This window comes from Canis lupus, chromosome 10 (genome assembly GCF_048164855.1).
Source record: "Canis lupus baileyi chromosome 10, mCanLup2.hap1, whole genome shotgun sequence".
Classification (NCBI taxonomy): domain Eukaryota; kingdom Metazoa; phylum Chordata; class Mammalia; order Carnivora; family Canidae; genus Canis; species Canis lupus.
Window position 1 is genome coordinate 23,304,400 of NC_132847.1, and position 19,517 is coordinate 23,323,916.

The following is a 19,517-nucleotide window of genomic DNA, read 5'->3' on the forward strand; positions in this document are numbered from 1 at the left end:
AAACAGTGCACGTCATCAGGCAGCACGGCGTGTGTAAATGATTCAATACAGATCCTATCAAGGGAAATTTTGCCTCAACATGGCTGAGAAGGCCAAATACTATTAGGATATGTAGTGATGGCTTCTGTACTAATTTATTGCTGTTCTCAGATTCCTTCAACAAGCATAGATTGAGCACCTTTTTTGAGGCTCTAGCTGTGTGCTGAGCCTGGGGACAGAGGGACAACCAAGCTCAAGATCCAAGGCCACAACTGGTGTGATATTCTTTCCTGCCTTCTAGGAGACAGGAGACCTGAATAAGGACAGTCCTCTGCTGAATACTCCCCGTGGGCCAGGCTTTGGGCTGGGCACATGATATTCATACTTCTTTACCACCCTAGGGCCACTATCATAGAAGTTCCAGGCCCAGTTTTATAACAGACAAAATTGAAGCTCAGAGAGGCTAAGTGGTCACATGGCTAGTACATTGTAGAGGGACATTTGAACCCAGGGCTTTCAATGCTAGAGCCTAGATGCTTCTCTAGCCTGGCTTATGCAACCAGTATACTGGATCTGATCAGAGATCAGGCCCTTTCCACAAGCACAGAGCATCCTCCCACCCCAGGCAGCCAAGCAACAATGAGCACATGAAAATGAGGACTCCTAGAAGCAGCCTTGCCTGACCTTGGAGGCACAGGTGTCAGGCAAGCCCTCTAGCAGGAGGGTGCACCAGGGACATGGCCCCAGACACTGCTGGGTGCCTTCTAATAGCATCAGTCCCATCCACCTTGCTAACAGAAGCAGGTGTAATCCAGGCTCCCAGGCAGCGGGAAGGCTGGCCCCTATCCCAGTCCCACCACAGGATGTTAATCTGGATTAACCTTAAACCAATTAGTCCTTTCATTCCTTTTGCCAATGACAAGCTTAGGAAGAGGCATATTACAAAATTCTGATCAAGGAGACATTGCTCAGGAGAACAAGCCTGCTGGAGAAGCCCCTGGGAATGATTTCTTAGCTCTTAAATAGAGAGACAAGGACCATTTTTCACCTATGAGATTGGCAAGAATCCAAAAAGTTGAGAACATACTCTGTCAGTGTATGGAAAACGGGCCCTTTATGCGTTGCTGGTGGGAGAAACTGGTACAAACCCCCAGGGAGGGCAACTGGCAGCATCTGTCAAGGTCACAAAGACATGTCCCTTTTCCTCAGCAGTTCCAATTCTGGGAATTCATCCTAACAAATTTGTAGAATGTATTATGTTAGCAAATATGAGAAACAACCAAACTGTCCATCAAGAGACAATTGGTTCAACATATTAGATTACAGGCATATAACATAATATGATACAACTATAAAATATTATGGATGTACTTCGTATATCAAAATATTTTGATAGGTGAAGGAAAAAAAGCAGTATCCAAAAATGCTTAACGTATGCCATCATTTGTTAAAAAAAAAAAAAAAAGTGGGCATGGGGTAGATAAACCACACATTCATATTTGCTTTAATATGCATTATATAAAAAGATTCTAGAAGAGGGCACCTGGCTGGCTTAGTTGGTGGAGCGTGTGACTCTCCATCTCAGAATTCTCATTTTAAGTCCCACATGGGGGGTGTAAAGATTACTTTAAAAAAATGAAATCTGGGATCCCTGGGTGGCGCAGCGGTTTGGCACCTGCCTTTGGCCCAGGGCGCGATCCCGGAGATCCGGGATCGAATCCCACATCAGGCTCCCGGTGCATGGAGCCTGCTTCTCCCTCTGCCTGTGTCTCTGCCTCTCTCTCTCTCACTGTGTGCCCATCATGAATAAAAAAAAAAATAAAAAATAAAATAAAATAAATAAAATAAAATAAAATAAAATAAAATAAAATAAAATCAAATCAAATCAAATCAAATCAAATCAAATCAAATCAAATCTTGGGGCAGCCCTGGTGGTTTAGTGGTTTAGTGCCGCCTTTAGCCTGGGGTGTGATCCTGGAGACCTGGGAGTCCCACGTCGGGCTCCCTGCATGGGGCCTGCTTCTCTCTCTGCCTGTGTCTCTGTATCTCTCATGAATAAATAAATAAAATCTTTTTTAAAAAAATAAAATATTTTTTAAAAATATTCTGGAAGAATAAAGTCCTACTATTGAGCAGATAGAGGAGGAGTTACAGGGAGACTTTTTATTGGATACCTTTTAAGTGTTTTTGATTTGCAAAGTGGTGTAACAAGTATTCAAACAATTTGCTATTATCTGAATGCTTGTGTCCCCATTCATGTGTTGAAATCCTAACCCCTAAAGTGATGAGATCTGGCAGTGGGAATTTGGGAGGTTATTTAGAGCTGGAGAACAGAGGCCAAGATTATAAGAGACACCCATTCAGAACACAGAAAAGGCCTAGGGATTCAAGCAGCACCAAATACCTCTGAGGCATAGGCGGGGCTAAATGCTGGAGGACTCTTGGAAAATCAGCATAAGACCTAGGAATCCTACTCCCGCCTCCTAGCAAGATTGGGGGTTGGAGGGTGTCAACTTGCTCAACTCAATGAGATTTGGGGTCAAAGAGATTCTGGACTCAGGTATGGCAGACACAGCTGAGCATGGGGATGAGGGACCATATTAAAAACAGGGAATACAGATGTCTATACACTGAATGGTAAAGATGTATGCCACCTTCTCCCACTGAACACTTCTAGAAGTTCTCAGACAAACCTATACACCTCCTTCAGGCAGCTAGCTAATAGGAGGATTTCTCTTTTGAGAAAATGGCCACCCCAAGAGAAAAGACCTAAAGATATTGTTATTAGGGAATCCCATATGGAAATAGCCAAGTTCACAAAAACAGACACATAGATCAATGGAACAGAATAGAGAATCCATAAATGGGCCCTCAACTCTACAGTCAACTAATATTCAACAAAGCAGGAAAGACTATCCACTGGAAAAAGGACAGTGTCTTCAATAAATGGTGCTGGGAAAATTGGACATCCACATGCAGAAGAATGAAACTAGACCATTCTCTTACACCATACACAAAGATAAACTCAAAATGGATGAAAGATCTAAATGTGAGACAAGAATCCACCAAAATCCTAGAGGAGAACACAGGCAACACCCTTTTTGAACTTGGCCACAGCAACTTCTTGCAAGATACATCTATGAAGGCAAGGGAAACAAAAGCAAAAATTAGTTATTGGGAGTTAATCAAGACAAAAAGCTTCTGCACAGCAAAAGAAACAGTCAACAAAACTAAAAGACAACCTACAGAATGGGAGAAGATATTTGAAAATGACCTAGCAGATAAAGGGCTAATATCCAAGATCTATAAAGAACGTATTAAACTCAACAGCCAAGAAACAAACAATCCAATCATGAAATGGGCAAAAGACATGAACCAAAATTTCAGTAAAGAAGACATACACGTGGCCAACAAGCACATGAGAAAATGCTCCGCATCACTGGCCATCAGGGAAATACAAATCAAAACCACGATGAGATACCACCTCACACCAGTGAAAATGGGGAAAATTAACAAGGCAGGAAACAACCAATGTTGGAGAGGATGTGGAGAAAAGGGAACCCTCATACACTGTTGGTGGGAATGTGAACTGGTGCAGCCACTCTGGAAAATTGTGTGGAGGTTCCTCAAAGAGTTAAAAATAGACCTGCCCTAAGACCCAGCAATTGCACTGCTGGGGATTTACCCCAAAGATACAGATGCAGTGAAATGGCAGGACACCTGCACCCCGATGTTTATAGCAGCAATGTCCACAGTGGCCAAACTGTGGAAGGAGCCTCGGTGTCCATCAACAGATGAATGGATAAAGAAGATGTGGTTTATGTATACAATGGAATATTACTCAGCCATCAGAAGAGATGAATACCCACCATTTGCTTCAACGTGGATGGAACTGGAGGGTATTCTGCTGAGTGAAGTAAGTCGATCGGAGAAGGACAAACATTATATGGTCTCATTCATTCGGGGAATATAAAAAAAATAGTGAAAGGGATTAAAGGGGAAAGGAGAGAAAATGAGTGGGAAATATCAGAGAGGGAGACAGAACATGAGATACTCCTAACTGAGAAACGAACAAGGGGTGGTGGAAAGGGAGGTGGGCAGGGGGATGGGGTAACTGGGTGATGGGCACTGAAGGGGGCACTTGATGGGATGAGCATTAGGTGTTATGCTATATGTTGGCAAATTGAACTGAAAGAGAGAAAAGAAAGAAGAAAGAAAGAAAGAAAGAAAGAAAGAAAGAAAGAAAGAAAGAAAGAAAGAAAGAAAGAAAGAAAGAAAGAAAGAGAAAAGAAAAGAAAAGAAAAGAAAAGAAAAGAAAGAAAGAAAAAAGAAAGAAAAAGAAAAAGGCCTGATTTCAAATTTTTAAAAAAGGAGATGAGGAGAAAAAAAAAAGGAAATAGCCCAGTTAACCCACTCTGTCACCCTATACTGAGGCCCACTGGTCATCAAGCCTCCCCCAGGCACAAAGTGCTACCAGGGGTTATCTGGTGGTGGCTCACTCTTAGATATGTGTGGAGAGCCAAAGAGCACAAGGCATTGCAGAAAACTATCTAACTGAAAGTCACATCAGAGCAAACAGGAAATAAAAGAATTTCAAAAAACAAAAACAAAACAAAGAGATGGCAGGAAAGAAAAGAAAAATATATACACAATGTATGTATTTTCATACCCATACAAAAATTAGAAGATACTGCATTTCATAAAATGAGAACAAGAGGGCCATAAAATGAGCATTCAGAAAAAAATTCTTTGAAATCAAAATAGGATAGCAGAAATCGTTTTCACCAATAGAATATTTGAAAAATAGGGGAAAAAATCTCCATTAAAAAAACAGAAAGACAGGAGCACATGGATGGCTCAGTCAGTAAAGCATATGACTTGACTTCAGGGTTGTGGGTTCAAGCCCCACGTAGAGTGTAGCAATTACTTTTTAAAATTTTCAAAAAAACAATAGAAATAAAATAATATAAAAACAGAGAGGGAAGCAAACCATAAGAAACTCTTAACTCTAGGGAACAAACTAAGGGTTACTGGAGGGGTATGAGGATGGGGTAATTGAATGATGGGCATTGAGGAGGGCAGGTGATGTAATGAACACTTGGTGTTTTATGCAACTGATGAGTCACTAAATTCTACCTCTGAAACTAATAATACATTATATGTTAACTAAATTTAAAAAAAAAGAAAGTAGAAAATAAGATAAGAAAATTCAAGGATTAATCTAATAGGTTTATCATCCAACTAGCAAGAGTTACCGAAAAACAAAATAAAGGTAATAGAAAATTCAATTATCAAAAAACAATACAAGATACTACTCTAGAACTGAAGGAATGGATTGCAAGACTTAACAGATCCTCCGAGTATGTGACACCATGAATTAAACTTAAAAAATTAACTTTAAAAAAAATTTTTAAACCATTCCAAGAAACATCATCATGACCCGTAGAACAAAGAAATGGAGAGAAATACTAACAACTTCCAAAATAAATAAGCAGGTCACAAACAAACCTGTGGATCTGAGTGCTATCTGCTGTCTCAACAACAATGGAAGCCAGAAGACAATGGAACGATGTTTTCAAAATTCTGAGGGGAAATGATTTCCAATCCAGAGTCAGCCACAATATCAATCAAATATGAGGCTAAAATCAAGACATGGTCAGATAAGCAAAGTCTTCAAAAACTTACCTCCTAGTCACCCTTTCTCCAGAGGTTACTGAAGAAAAGCAGAGAAGAACCCAAGAAAGTGGATGAAGTGGGATCCTGGTGCAAGGGATCTCTAAAAGTAGGAGATGGTGTGTGAATCTGGATGCTATATGCAGAGAACAGTCTGGACAAGACCTGCAGGCTGGAGGCTCAGAAGGGCTGTCTGAAAAATACACGCAAAAATAAAACAAGTCAACCACTGTATAGGTTGGAAATTTCCAAGATGTTCATTTCTGTCATGGAGTTTGGAAAATCATCTGTAATTGGTTCATATAAACAAAACAAAGAGGGAAAGGGAAACAGTCATCCTAAAAAAATGCAAAGTTGCACAAGAAACTACCATCTTCATACTACATATGGCTCCCTGTGAACTGTAGCTACACAGTCATAATAATGTAAACATGAATACTGATTTCACCCAAAATGAAAATTTGACATTCTCAGAGGGATAGAGGAGAAGGGGAAGCTGGGGTGGGGAGGGGGGGCAGGCGGGGAGCAAGGGAGGGTGCTGCACAGCTTACAGAAATTATAAATTGCCCCTTCCACAAAAGAAAGTCAATGGATCATATCTAAAAAAATTTTTTTTAGAAAATCAAGAAAGCACAGTTAAATCAACTAGCATAGTAATATGGAGAAAATACAAAACAATAGAAGAAAAACTTGGGTGACCACTAAAGCCTGGGAGCCAAGTGCAAAGAACAGGGGGGCAGGGCATTGCCATCATTCTTGATAAGCTCAGGACTTCTATTTGGGTTCTGAACCTTGTACACCAAACCTAGATTTTAGAAAGTGTAAAAAGCCATGGACTACTGGATGGCTCAGTCAGATAAGCATTCAACTCTTGATTTTGGCTCATGCCATGATCTCAGGGTCATGAGATTGAGCCCCAAGTTGGGCTCAATGCTGGATGAAGCCCTTTAGATTTCTCTCTCCCTCTTCTCCTGCCCACCCCTCACTTGCTCTCTCTCTAAAAAAAAAAAAAAAAAAAAAAAGTTAAAAAAAAATTGTCTGCTTGTCTCCTGGCATCTGAGCAGGTCTGTACCCACTTCTGGGAGGCTATGTGCCAGCTGAGGACAGGTGGTTTTCAGCGTGTTACACTAGCACCAGCAGTGCTACATAGACATCACTGGGCATGCCTTCTTGGCCATGTATGTACATGTGTCTCCAGATTAAAGATCTAGAAGCTAGGAGGCCAGGACAAAATGTACCAGTTTAAATTTTAATAGATACTGACCAATTGCCCTCAGAGAAGGCCACCCAGGGTGCACTGCCACTAGCAGTGGGCAATTATCCCTTACTCTGGCTTACACTTGATGATAGTAATCTTTCTCATGTTTGCCAAGTGGCCAGGTGACAAAACTAGATCTCCTTTTTGTTAATTTACATCTTCATAGTTACTAATTATATTAATATTATTTTTTAAAAATTTGAAATCAGGCCTTTTTCTGTTCAAGCTGCTATAACAGAATTAATTATCAGACTATGTGGCTTATAAACAAGAGACATTTCTCTCTTATTTTTTTTATTTTTTTATTTATTTTTCTCTCACATTTTAGAGGCTGGAAGTCCAAGATCAAGGTACCCGCAGGTTTGGTGTCTGGCAAGGACTTTCTTCCTGTTTCATAGATAGTAAGGACATGGGCCACCTTAGTGGAAGGGCCAGGGGAGCTCTCTGGGTCTCATTTATAAAGGCACTAATCCCATTCATGAGGGCCCCACCTTCAAGACCTAATCATCTCCCAAAGGCCCTGCCTGCTAATGCCATCACCTTGGGGACTAGATTTCATCATATGAATTTTGGGGAGACACCAACATTAGTCTATGACACTGGAATGCGTTTGATAATAATAAACTAGGGAAGACACTGCAACATCTTAAAAGGGTAAAGTGTTGCCACATGTTGGCATGAAAATATCTCCAAGGTGTATTGTTCAGTGGTGGAAGCAATTTGCAAACAATAAAAACCAAATGATACTATTGATGTTCAGAAACACACACCAAAATTCTGTGTGTGTAAATTCACGAGGATGGTCTGAAAGAAGACACCACAGAGTAACTGTGGTCTTTACTCCACAAGTGGGAGGGAAGTGTCCTCAGGGGGACTTTTACTTTCTCCACAAGCACAGGAGACGACTATGCAGGCTCTGGACCAGCCTGCCTGGTTCTAAGTCCAGCTGTGGAGCCCCCGTACCCCAGCCCTCCGTCTTATCTTCCGTAAACCAAGGATAGTAAGACTTATGTCATTGCTTTGCATGAGGATTAGTAATATATACACATATACACAAACACATCCACACACGTCTAAGATCAGTGCTGTGTGTTCACTATTATCATCCATACTGTTTGCTTAACAAGGAATCAATTCATGTACTCATTGTGTAATTGTTTTTGGAAGAAGGAAAAGGAAAAAAAGAATTAAAACCAAGAAGGGGGATCCCTGGGTGGCGCAGCGGTTTAGCGCCTGCCTTTGGCCCAGGGCGCGATCCTGGAGACCCGGGAGTCCCACGTTGGGCTCCCGGTGCATGGAGCCTGCTTCTCCCTCTGCCTGTGTCTCTGCCTCTCTCTCTCTCTCTCTCTCTCTCTCTCTCTCACTGTGTGCCTATCATAAATAAAAAAATTTTTTTTTTAAATTTAAAATAAATAAATAAATAAATGAATGAATGAATAAATAAATAAATAAATAAATAAATAAATAAATAAAACAAACCAAGAAGGGACAAAATGTAACAAAGTGGCCCAGCAAGACATGACTCCAGACACACAGGAGCAACCCAAGGAAGAGCTGACCAAGCTGACCACAGAGAGGCCCAAGGCAAAAGGAACAGCACCCTGGATTGGAGCCCAGAGCCTGGCCCTGCCACTCCTGAGCTGGGTGACCCTCACCCAGACCTGCCTCTCCGAGCCTCAGTCTCTATACCTGTACTGTGGGAGGGGGAGGGGGGGAAGAGGGAAGGACACCAGACTCAGAAGAGGGGGTTGCCCACTGTGCCAGTCCCACCTGCTCTCAGGCTGTGTCTCCAGTTCCCTGCTCACTGGGTTGGGTCCAAGAGCCCACTTGTGAGTACAGGGGGGTCCAGACTGCCAAGCCCACAGCCTGCTGGGGGCCCAGGTCCTGCCATCACACAGTCCCCTCCTCCTGCCATCTGGAGGCCCCCAAGATCTCATTGTCCCCCAGCCTAGACACGGTCCCCTTTCTCCCACCGGGGCTGGCCGGTCCTTCCCCAGCATGGAGAAATGCGAGGCATCAACGGCCCCGTCTTCCCGAGAGGGCTCCTCTGCCAGGTTCCAGCCTGGCCCGAGCCTGCGAGCCAACTCGTCCTCTGCCTGCAGGCCCAAGGGCTGCGTCTGGAGTCTGGGACAGCATGGCAGCTGCCACCCTCTGACCGAATGTCCCGGTTGCTCCCCGCGCCACCTCACTGAGGACCGGGCTTCCCGTCCGGGCTGCAGCCAGAGCTGCCCTGCAGAGCCCACAGGTGCCCACTCACAGACTCCCTCCCTTCGAAACACTCCACACAAAGGCGCTTTTTATCTGGTCCAAAAACATGCTTTAAAAGCTTTAAAAGTCTTTGCAGTGGTTTCCCATGTTCTAGTCTCTTTCAGATGATAATAGTTTTAATTATAACAATCATTACAGCATAATACCTTCAATTTAGGCAATCAGCTCCATTCAGAATATTCAAATGGGGGAACGGTGTCTGGGCAAGCCAGGCTTTTTCGGCACTTGGTTTCAGAAAGCAGCTCTCTGGGCCCAGCAGGTGCTGGCTGCGACCCAGGGGCAGGAGACCCACTCTGCATGCAGCAGGTTGTGGGAGAAGTCCCAAGAGCCGGCCTAGAGGGAGCGCACAGGGATTCCAGCACAGAAATCCCCAGGCCTCCCCAGAAGAAACTCTGCAGCTCTCAGAGACCTACTGTGCTCCCTATTACCCAGAGACGAAGGCTCCAATTCCTCAGTCCTCTCCCATCCAACTCCAGCTCATCCTGAACAAAATCCCTGCACGCGCCACCTTTACCTGTCCTCTTCCCACATGCAAGACACAACTGCCACCACATATCAGGAACCAACTAGTCCAGGCACCATGCTAGCTAGCCAGGTGACCAGCTGTCCCAGTTTGCCTAGGCCTGTCTCCATTGCAACTCTAAACATCATTCATAGGAATGAACTCAATAAATGCCAACTGAGAGTCATAAAAATGTCCTGGGAGCCCCAAGGCTGGAGGAATAAGAAAGCTTCATTTAACTCATTCCACAAATATTCCCGAAGCACCTACTACATGCCAGACCCTGTTCTGCAAGCTACAAGCAGATAAGGGAATGAGACCAGGACTCCCTGTACTTGTGGAGCTCAGAGTGAGTGGAGGGGGAAGTGCCAGGAAAAGGTGTTATAAGTTAGCTGGGATCTGAACAAAGAATATAGGTTGTTCCAGGTCAAGAGCAGCCTTTGGTGGCTCAAAAACTGCCGGTCTGTGTCCTTGGATGTGAGAACAGAAAAGAGGGCCGGTGTTGGTGAACCACCCCCCCCACCCAACAATGGCTTCAGAGCAGACTCAGAACAGTGACAGAGCCAAGGGGTGGCTGGGGGAGTCTTTAAGACCCCCTAAGCTCCCTCATTGCCCCTACTCTTGACGAGACAGTTGACCATGTTTCCCTCTGTGTGAAGAGCCACACAGACACAGCTCATCTCTGGTCTACTCCTCCACAGACCCCTGCCCCTGAGTCTCTCCATCTGTGTAGGAACTCCAGAGCCTACAAGTGGGGGTTGCTGCCCCAAACCTTGGTAGGCAGAGTGAGGACTCTGGACTTAGTCTGGAGAGCTATCATCTGAACTTGGCTTTTGGAACAGCATGAGGATATTGCACAAATAGGATGTTTCCCCAGGGCCAGGCCTCTGCTCAGGGTTTCAGGGCTTACAGAATCACTGTCCTGAGAGTCACAGAGTCCAGCTCAAGCCCTGCCTCCTCCAGGAAGCACTCCCAGACTTCTATCTTCTTATCACTGGTGAGTCTGCATCCTCTTACCTCTTCAACTAGGCCCCAGATGTATTTCCAATTTTTCTAAGTGTGTTGTACATTCCCGGCTCTCTGCCCACTCTGGTCACTGTCTCAGACCCTGGCCTTCTCCTTGGGCTTGATAAAATGATGTAATGATGGAAATATCCCCACCACAGAGGCCACCTTAGGGATGCTTCCTCAACTCCCATCTCCACCTGTGTTTAGTTCATGGCAGCCACCGAGATACGCATTGCAGCCTTTTCATTTTTCACAGTAAAGACCCTTCCATGATACAAATAGAATCATTTCCCTCTAAGGGGCAGGGGTCCTGGGACTCATAAACCATAGGTCAACGATAAGCAATGTGTTTCTTTCAAATAAGCTACAGAGCCGGCTGCAGTTCCCCATAAATGTGCATGCTGGTGCCTAGCACACTCACCAACTGTCCTGTCTCAGAAGGTGTCACACACACAGCCCTCCCAGCCGTCTGCCACACTCACAGCTGTGCTACCTTGAGTGGGACACATCCTGCTCTCCCCTGCATTTCCAAAGTCTGGAAATGGACCCTGTCCAAGCTGACAGATGCCTGTTCTGCACCCAGTCTGCCCTTGACTTAGATGCTCTACTCATGAACCAAATTCCAGCTTACCGAGCGACCTGCCACCCAGGGGAAGAAGGGCCTCGGCCCATCCCAGCGCAATTATTTAGGGAAAGAAAGGTTGATGCTTGCCACTCCCCTGCTTGAAACCCTGGATTCCTGTGGTTCTCAGGATCAGAAGTCCCAGCTCACCAGCCCCAGAGGCCTTGTCACTGAACCGCCCCTGGCTGGCTAGCAATCCCCCCCTCGCCCCAGGATGCCAGCAGCTCCCAGAAGGCTGAGGCTCTTCCCTCTCCCAGGGCTTTGCCACTCTCTGGCTCTCCACCTGGCCAGTTCACCTTTCTGGGCCAGTTTAAATTTGGTTTCCTCTGAGAGGTCTTCCCTACTTCCTGTGTAATCCAAATTTACTCTCACTTTTAAGACGCAATCAGCACAGTTAGTTAGCAGAGAATCTGGAGTCCGAATCCCCAATTCAAATCCCAGGTCTGCCACTGACTAGCTTTGTGACAGCGGCCAAATTACCTAACCTCTCTGTGCCTCCACTTCCTCATCTGTGAAATGGAGCTAATCCACGGAATTGTTAGGCGAATCAAAGGACGTCATTCGCTTAAAGTGTTTTGAAGCGTGTGGAGTGCATAGTAAAAAAATCAGTGTCAGCTGTCACCATAATCATCATTTTCTACCTCCCATCCCCTTCTGGGCTTCGCCTGCATAGCCGGTCTCACAGTTGGTCACGGCGTGTCTGCTTGGTGGATATTTGCTGACTGCTTAGATGTCGGCTCCACAAATGAGAGCAACCTCGAAGCCTGGCGTGGTGCCTGGCGTGCAGAGGCACTCAATAATTAACACTTGATTAAAGAATAATCATTGCTGGCTGTCTCTGCCTTTAGGTAGGAGCAGATTGCGGAGAAGGGAAGTGGTCAGGATGGATGTGGCGAGACTTGCTGAGACCCCCACGGAGAGCCGGTTGGACTGGGCAGCCGGGGAGCCCACCGGGGGGCAGCTGGTCAAGAACCCCAGAGCTCAGAGTCAGGCTTCCCAGGCCCGAGGCCCAGCTCTGCCTCTGACCCCCTGTGGCCTTTGACAGGCTTCTTCAACAATCTTTGTCTGTAAAACCCCAGCGGGAAGCCTTCAGCAACAAGTGAAAGTGGTCTCCCCAAAGGGAAGAGTAAAGCAAGCCCCGGGGGCCCCTTTCCTGCTGGCCTGAGCTGGCTCCTGACCGGACTCAGCATCTGCATGGCCATCTGTACAGTATGTAAATCGACACAATTAATATTCTCCATCATCTTACTACAACCATTTTTCTTCACAAATGTGTTTGGTTTGAGAGAACAGGGCCTGTTCTGGAGGAGCATTTACATTTCATTATCTCTAAAAGCCTAACTACCGTAACTAATGCTAGATTAATAAGTAGCCCCATCGAACAACTATTTTAAACACGACCACTTACCGAGTCTCGCTGGCGGTGAGAAAGGAGGCTTTCAAACGGAGGCTATGGTCAGTCGAGTTAAGCGGGTCTAATTTCTGTATCTCCCACGAGAGACTCCGCATACTGTTCCACCAGAGCAAGTGAATCTCAGCCGAAGCCGTCCGTTTCCAGGCCTGGAATAAGGACCCAGTTAGGCCCGTGTGGGCCGCATGGGGTGTTCCCAACTCCCACACCCAGCAGGGCCCTGCCTGGGCTCTGAGCCGGATACCTAATTAGACAGGACCAGGTAATACTCCTTAGGGGCCGGAAGCCTCATGGGCAGCCTTAAGGATAAAGAAAACAACCGGCCAAGTTTAGAGACCCCAATGCCAGACTCTGGCTGGAGGCTCTGGGGCCATCTCCCGAGAGACAGTGTATGAGGCATGACGAGATAGCCACAGGTCCCCGGCTCTCTCTGGGCCTTCACCAGGTCTTGGAGCCTCCTGGAAGCATGTGCTCTGTAAATCCCAGCTGTTGCTCACTGGGGAGGTGTTCATTATTACCATTATTACCAAGTGAGAGGGCAGTCTCCCAGTGAACTACTGATTCAGGTAGAGGGTATGTTCCAGAAATCACCTCCTCTAAACTTGCATCCTACCTGACTCTTCCTCAGGTGCTCCAACATTTCAGCTCAAGCAATTATCTAGGCTTTAGCTATTGTGATGTCTCTTCAGTGCAATGTTTAATCAATGTTCGTGGAAGGCCCTTCTCCCACAAGGGTCTATTCTGCTCTGAGAACTTGACCACGATCACGGAGCAACGCAGAGGCCTTTCCCCGCGGTGCAAGCTGCCTCCTGACTGCCCTCCAATTGCCTCTACCTCTCTATGGACCACCTCCCAGACACCCCTGCTCACCCTGCACCAATGCTCTGAGCCTGCCCATGGTCTTCAGCAGAGCAGACTCAGGCCCAGCTTTTGAGTAGTGAGCAGCTCCTTGCTTTAAGTCTGGGAGCCAGGGAGGAGCCCTGCTCAAGGAAGGCCCATCCTTTGCCCCCTCTCCAAGAAACTGGGGTCCTAGCTCCCAAAGTTCTGACCCTTCTCTGTTGTCCACCTCTCACCAGGGAGATGCCTGGAAGCTAAGTCACCCCCTGCCCACCAGCTCTCCTGTGCAGTAGGGTCCAGGCTCTCCCTAGGCTCCAGAGACCAGCACTGGCATTCATCCTGGGCACAGGTACAGGATGACTCCTTGATCAGAGGCACCTATAGTCTACAAACTCTGGGGGCATCTCCCATTGCCCTGGCAAGTAGAGAAAAGCAAGGCAGAGCAGAGCACCCGTGCAATCTTGCCCAAGCTCCACAGGATGGCATCTCTACCTCTGCATCAGGAATTGTCCTTGGGTCCCTTGCGTCTTAGAAGTCAACCTCAAATTCTCTGGAAAGATGGCACATCTAATCACTAAGACCCTTCTTCAGCTGTCCCACCAAAAGCCTCCATTTCCCAGGAAAGGCCTGAGAGTCCTGACTGCTTCATGGGGAGAATCCCACCCCCCCCCCCCCCAATGTGCGATAGGACAGCTAGCAGAGCCTGAGGCTGAAGCTCACATGGACAGGCAGGGTGCAGCCAGAGAAAACAGGGGTCCCATCCCTTCCCCCCCTCGATGGTGGCCCTTGTAGAGCTCCTGAGGGTGGCAGCCAGCCCTGCCAGCTAGATTCTCCCTGCAGCTTCTCAGCCAGAAACAGGGAGGTTAATAAAACACAGGTCGAGGGTCTCCCAAGGGACAGCTCTTGGCCGCCTCTGAAGTTTACAAAAGCAGCGCTTCTGATGCCTCACAGGCTGCCTGCCACGGCTCCCTGTGAATTATTACACTGCAGGTTTTCAGGACATTCTGTCTGCAATGCCTTGGGAATTAGAGTAATTGTATTTTATCTGTTTGCCAAGAGTTTTCAGTAAACTCCTTTAATGTACTTTAAAACTCACAGCCCCAAATAGCAATGCATGCCTTCTAGCTTATGCACCAGGCACTGAATAAACACTGGGTGATGTATGGGGCTGGAGAGGACACTATTCATATATTTACACCCTTTACCAAAACACACATTCATCTTAATGACGTTGCTTAACCACCCAGCCCAACAAAAGGAGCGCTGTGAAGGTCACAGTCACAGGCCTTCCTCCAAGATGGTCCCTCAGCTCACAGAAGGCCCTCAAGGTAGACTTAGTACCAAGGGTTCCCTGACACAGGCAGTCAGGTGTCCTCAACCCTCCTTACCCACACAACTTGGCCCATGCACCTTGGGGCCACCATGTGCCACCTGCACACAAACTCCCGCAACAGGCTGCTCCCAAACCCACTTAAGCGTAGCCTGCGGCCAGGACAAGAGGGAGGAGAAACAGAAGGAGGAGGAGGAGGCAGAAGAGCCTGATAAAGAGGAAGAAGAATGTGGCCGGAGTCGAGGGAGGAGGAAGAGGTTGTCGTGGAGGTGGGGCTCAGGGGACAGCTGTGCCCGCTCGAAGCTCGATGCTGAGAAATATGAGAATGATCCAGAATGAGAAAAGATCTGAAAGAGAGAGACTCCTCCTGGATGGACATAATAACCACATGCAAAGATAAACAACTAAATTATGAAGATTAAGATGTTCTGTGAGGAGCATTTGCACCTGGATGATGAGATCCGTTACTCCGTCTTGGACGACAGTGAGTGCCTTGATGTGAGAGATAAAGAGGATGAGTGTGTCCACATTTTCATGAAAAAGGAGACATGATAACTCTTCCTGCAGGGATTTATCACTGTTTCACGCTGGAGGAAAAGAACTACGTGAAGGCCATGCGGCCGTTCATGGGAGAGCGGGGAGGACAGCGTACAATCGGCCAGCTGATCATTTGAAGGTTCAGGGGCAGCACGTGGAATGTTCGCTGTGACCACTTAGCATCACTCCCAGGAACTCGCTCACCCTTTGCCCTTGTGAATGTCCTGAATGCGATCACAGCAGAGAACCTGTCCTTTCTCCCTGCCTTTATATCATAGACTCGGGGGCTAAGGGTGCTTTCCTTTGCATGATTATTTGATCAGAGTATGTTTTAATGAAAGGAGCTTTTTTATAAAGGTGATTTTTAAATGGACACAACTGTAGGAATGTGGACAAATCACATTCATTTTACCTAATTCAAGATCAGCGGTCAGCAGCCCTGTTAGCGCATGCATTCAACTTTAATCCAAATGATAGTCACCACCCCAAATGTAAGTGCCAGACTGCTGTGTGGACCTGGTTCTTTGACTGTAACCAGATGTCCGTTGATGCCATGCCCGCCTTTAGAAGGTGTCATAGCAGATGACAGGACCGGCCAAAGAAAAGATTACTTTTCTCCAAAAACTAAGCAAGGAGTACTGTCGGGTACGAGCTTTCATATGAGTGGAGGGATACTCAGAATTGCTTATGCCACTTATTCAAAATAAAATAGCTGCTTTAATGTCAAAAAACGAAACAACAACAACAACAACAACAACAAAAAAGCATGCAGGAGCCTTTAAGCCGGTCCAGAGTAAAAACAACATGCTTACAAAGGGCATGCTGTGGGCCCTGCTCTACTGGTCTGACCTCACCTCCTCCCACTCTCCTCTGTGCTCACTGGCCTCCTGCTGCTCTTCACACACAACAGACACCAGGTTTAGGGTTAGGGTTAGCACCAGGCACCAGGTACACTTCTGCTGCAGGGGGACCTCCACAAGTGCTTTTGCCTCTGCCTGGAAGGCTCTCCCCAGACTTCCATGAGGTTGCTTCTGTCCCTGGCTCCCTTCAGAAAGCTCCCTCGCCCCTTCCACCCCATGAGGTTACAGTGAGAAGCTGGTCAGCCTCAGCAGACATTGAATCAGTTAGCACCTTAATCTTTCCAGCCTCCAGAACTGTGAGAAATAAATTTCTGTTGTTTATATGGCACCCAGCCTATGATATTTTGTTACAGGGGCCCAAACAGCCTAAGACAATATTCATTGCCACTGATAAAATTTCTTTATGGTCTCTCTCTTTCTCTCTGCACCTTCTCCCCAACTAAAAAGTAAAATCCATAAAAGCAAGAATTTTGTCTTTTTTTTTTTAACTGTTCTATTTATTCCCAGATCCTAGAGCAGGGCCTCATATGCAATGCAGCAAATGCTTTGAAGTATTTGTTGAAGAGTGAATGACTTTGCTCCTGGTCTCACAGAGAAACAGTATTGTGGGAGAGAAAAGAGGGGCACAAGGGCAGCTCTCTGTTCACGGGACCCATACGCTCAGTAAGGCTGCCTCTGAACCCTTTCCAGACTGTGCAAGGAACCACTGGAGCCCCAGGACCTGGCTCTGTGGCCACACCCACATGGCCATCTAGGGAGCATGGCCATCTAGGGAGAAAACAGTGTGTGCGGAGGACTAGCACCAACATTCCCCCCTCCCCACCTCCTGCTGTCCTGTATCCCCTAGGAAAAGGCAACTAGGAATGATGGGTTATCTTCCCCTCCAGATCCGGAGACTATTTCCATCTGTCCTGCTGCCCTCCTATATGCCCACCTGGAAGAAGAGGCTCTAGACCTGTGCTGTCCAATATGGTAACCACTAGACACCCATTTGGCTACTGAGCACTTCAAATATGACTAGATCAAATCCATGTGTGTAAGTATAAAATACATGGCAGATTTCAAAAGCTTTGTACAAAAAAAAAAAATGCAGGCTTCACATTACCAGTTGTGTGCACTAGGTACATATTGAAATGACAGCATTTGGATAGATGGGGTTAAATAAAACGTATTATTCAAATTAATGTTACCTGTTTCTTTCTACTTTTTTAGTGGGACAACCAGAAATATTTAAATTACCTGTATGTCTCACATGAGATCTGTGTTAAGACAATACTGATCTAGAGGAAATAGTCATCTGAGAAGCAGTTCTGACCAGAAGTCAGCAAGCCTTTTCTCTGCAGCTCCAAACTCCTTGCTTTTTCCTATGCATCAGTGCAAGGAAGAGGGCTCAGTCCTCTGGAACCTGGAAGCGGAAGGGCTGGGGAAGGCTCACTCCCACACCTGCCCTCTGGGACTGTGTGGAAGGATACTTAGGGGGCCAGACTACAGCAAACTGGACCCCCTCCTGGCCTTTGGAACCCCTGTTCAGTCTCTCAACCCCAGGGACTGGGGTTCAAGTGCTGGTGGATTACAGGGGGCTCGCAGCAGAGCAAAGGTGGAAGTGTCGCTGAGGCAGTGTGTACTGATAGAGCTCGGTGCCTTGTGGCCTAGGCCCTGGGCACTGACTGCAGGGGTCAGACATACCTGCTTCCTGTGGGACTCCCTCTGCCAGGTGTGGTCTTCATGCTCAAAGGGCCCCCAAATATCACCATTCCCTAGAGGAAGCCTCATGTGAAATGCACCCAAGCTGGAAGAAGTGGCTGAGATGGGAAGCCCTGCCTCTTCACACTACATTCTCTGTTCCAGTTGGAATAATGAAGACTTGAAACCTCACCGGGACATCCCATGAGGAAGATGTCTGACCGTGTCCCCAGCACTCAACAGACACCAGGGGTGTGGCTGTTTGAAGACGTGGCCTGAGGTGTAGGCTGGAGCATCTGGAGATGTGGCACTTGGTTTTTAAAAATAAGATGAGACCCACATTTCTGGCACTAATGACTCTCAGATCCTATCACCCTTAAAAATATCCCTCCAAGACGGCTGTTGTCACTGCATTTTTAGCGCATTCTGACTATTTCCAAAACTGCAAACATTCCAGGCCCTGCTGGGTGTAGACTGCAGATGTGTGAGTCTGTGGAGGAAGCAGCAGCAACAGAGGTGGGACAGGCCCCTCCCCATGCAGGCAGGCTCAGGGGCTGTATTTGGGGCTGGGGAGGGGCAGGTAGCAAGATGGGGTGCCCAGCTCAGATTTCTTAGGTGACCTTCTCTGAGGAGCTCAGGGACCAGCCATCAGCCTCCTCCAAATCCTCTTCTCATCTCCCCACATTCACACAGAGGTTCGAGGTCTCTTAGGGACACAGTGGGGCAGGTGTACTCAATGCATTTGAGAGTTCTAAATCTCTGGGTATCACACTCATGATGAAGAGTATGATGAGGGGATCCCAAATACCCAAAGTTTGTGTTTGTCATATCCTTGTCCTTTGGGAGACTGAGAGATGTCAAAGTGGAATAATGAAGGTTTAGAAACCGACACAGACAGCCTCGGATTAAATCACAGGAATCCCTTTTCATTCTCTACGAGGTTCTAAGCTTTCCAGAGTTTTCCCAGAGTTTCAGAGCTGTCACAGACAGCATCTCTCCAACTTTGAACTACCTGAGATAACATTGACCTTGCATTCTGGTTTCTGTGTCTCTCTGGCCCTGATCAGTGTCCAGTGATTCAATGAATGGAAACGTACATGGGTGTTCACCAGCTGTAGAAAATAGCAATGGATATCCTGGGTGTATCCCAAAGCCACTCTTCAATGTCTGGGGTGGTAGGGTCAGTGACTGTTCTGGATAATCTGTGGCAAGAGTCCTGGACCATGACGCAGTGGGCTGAGCAAGGGGAGGAGCCTCGTGGAAGGGTCAGGGAAGCCAACTCTTACACTTGCCCTCTGGGACTGTGTGTAGAGGACACTCAGGGGGTCAGACTACAGGCAAACTGGACCCCCTCCTGGCTTCGGAAAATCTGTTTGGCCCCTGAGGATGGCAAGGACTAAGATTCAAGGGCTGGTAGACTATTGGGGTGGGGATGCTCACAGCAGAGCCGGAAGGGGATAGGGTCACTGAGCCAGCCCCCACCTCTGGCCAATAAGCTGTTCATTCACCAGACTATTGACCTTGACAGCCAGATGAACTTGATGGACAT

The 19,517-nt window shown here is 46.9% G+C and overlaps 1 long non-coding RNA gene across 1 annotated transcript in view; it reads right to left on the reverse strand.

Moving 5' to 3' along the window:
* The window catches only part of LOC140641342 (uncharacterized), a 91,311-nt gene extending 78,441 nt beyond the window's left edge, over positions 1 to 12,870 (reverse strand). The window contains exons 1-2 of the long non-coding RNA XR_012037875.1: positions 12,719 to 12,870; positions 5,665 to 5,845 (exon numbers count right to left, since the gene is read on the reverse strand). This is a non-coding gene — a long non-coding RNA (uncharacterized lncRNA). The remainder of the gene's footprint in view (positions 1 to 5,664; positions 5,846 to 12,718) is intronic.
* Between the last annotated feature and the right edge of the window lie 6,647 nt (positions 12,871 to 19,517).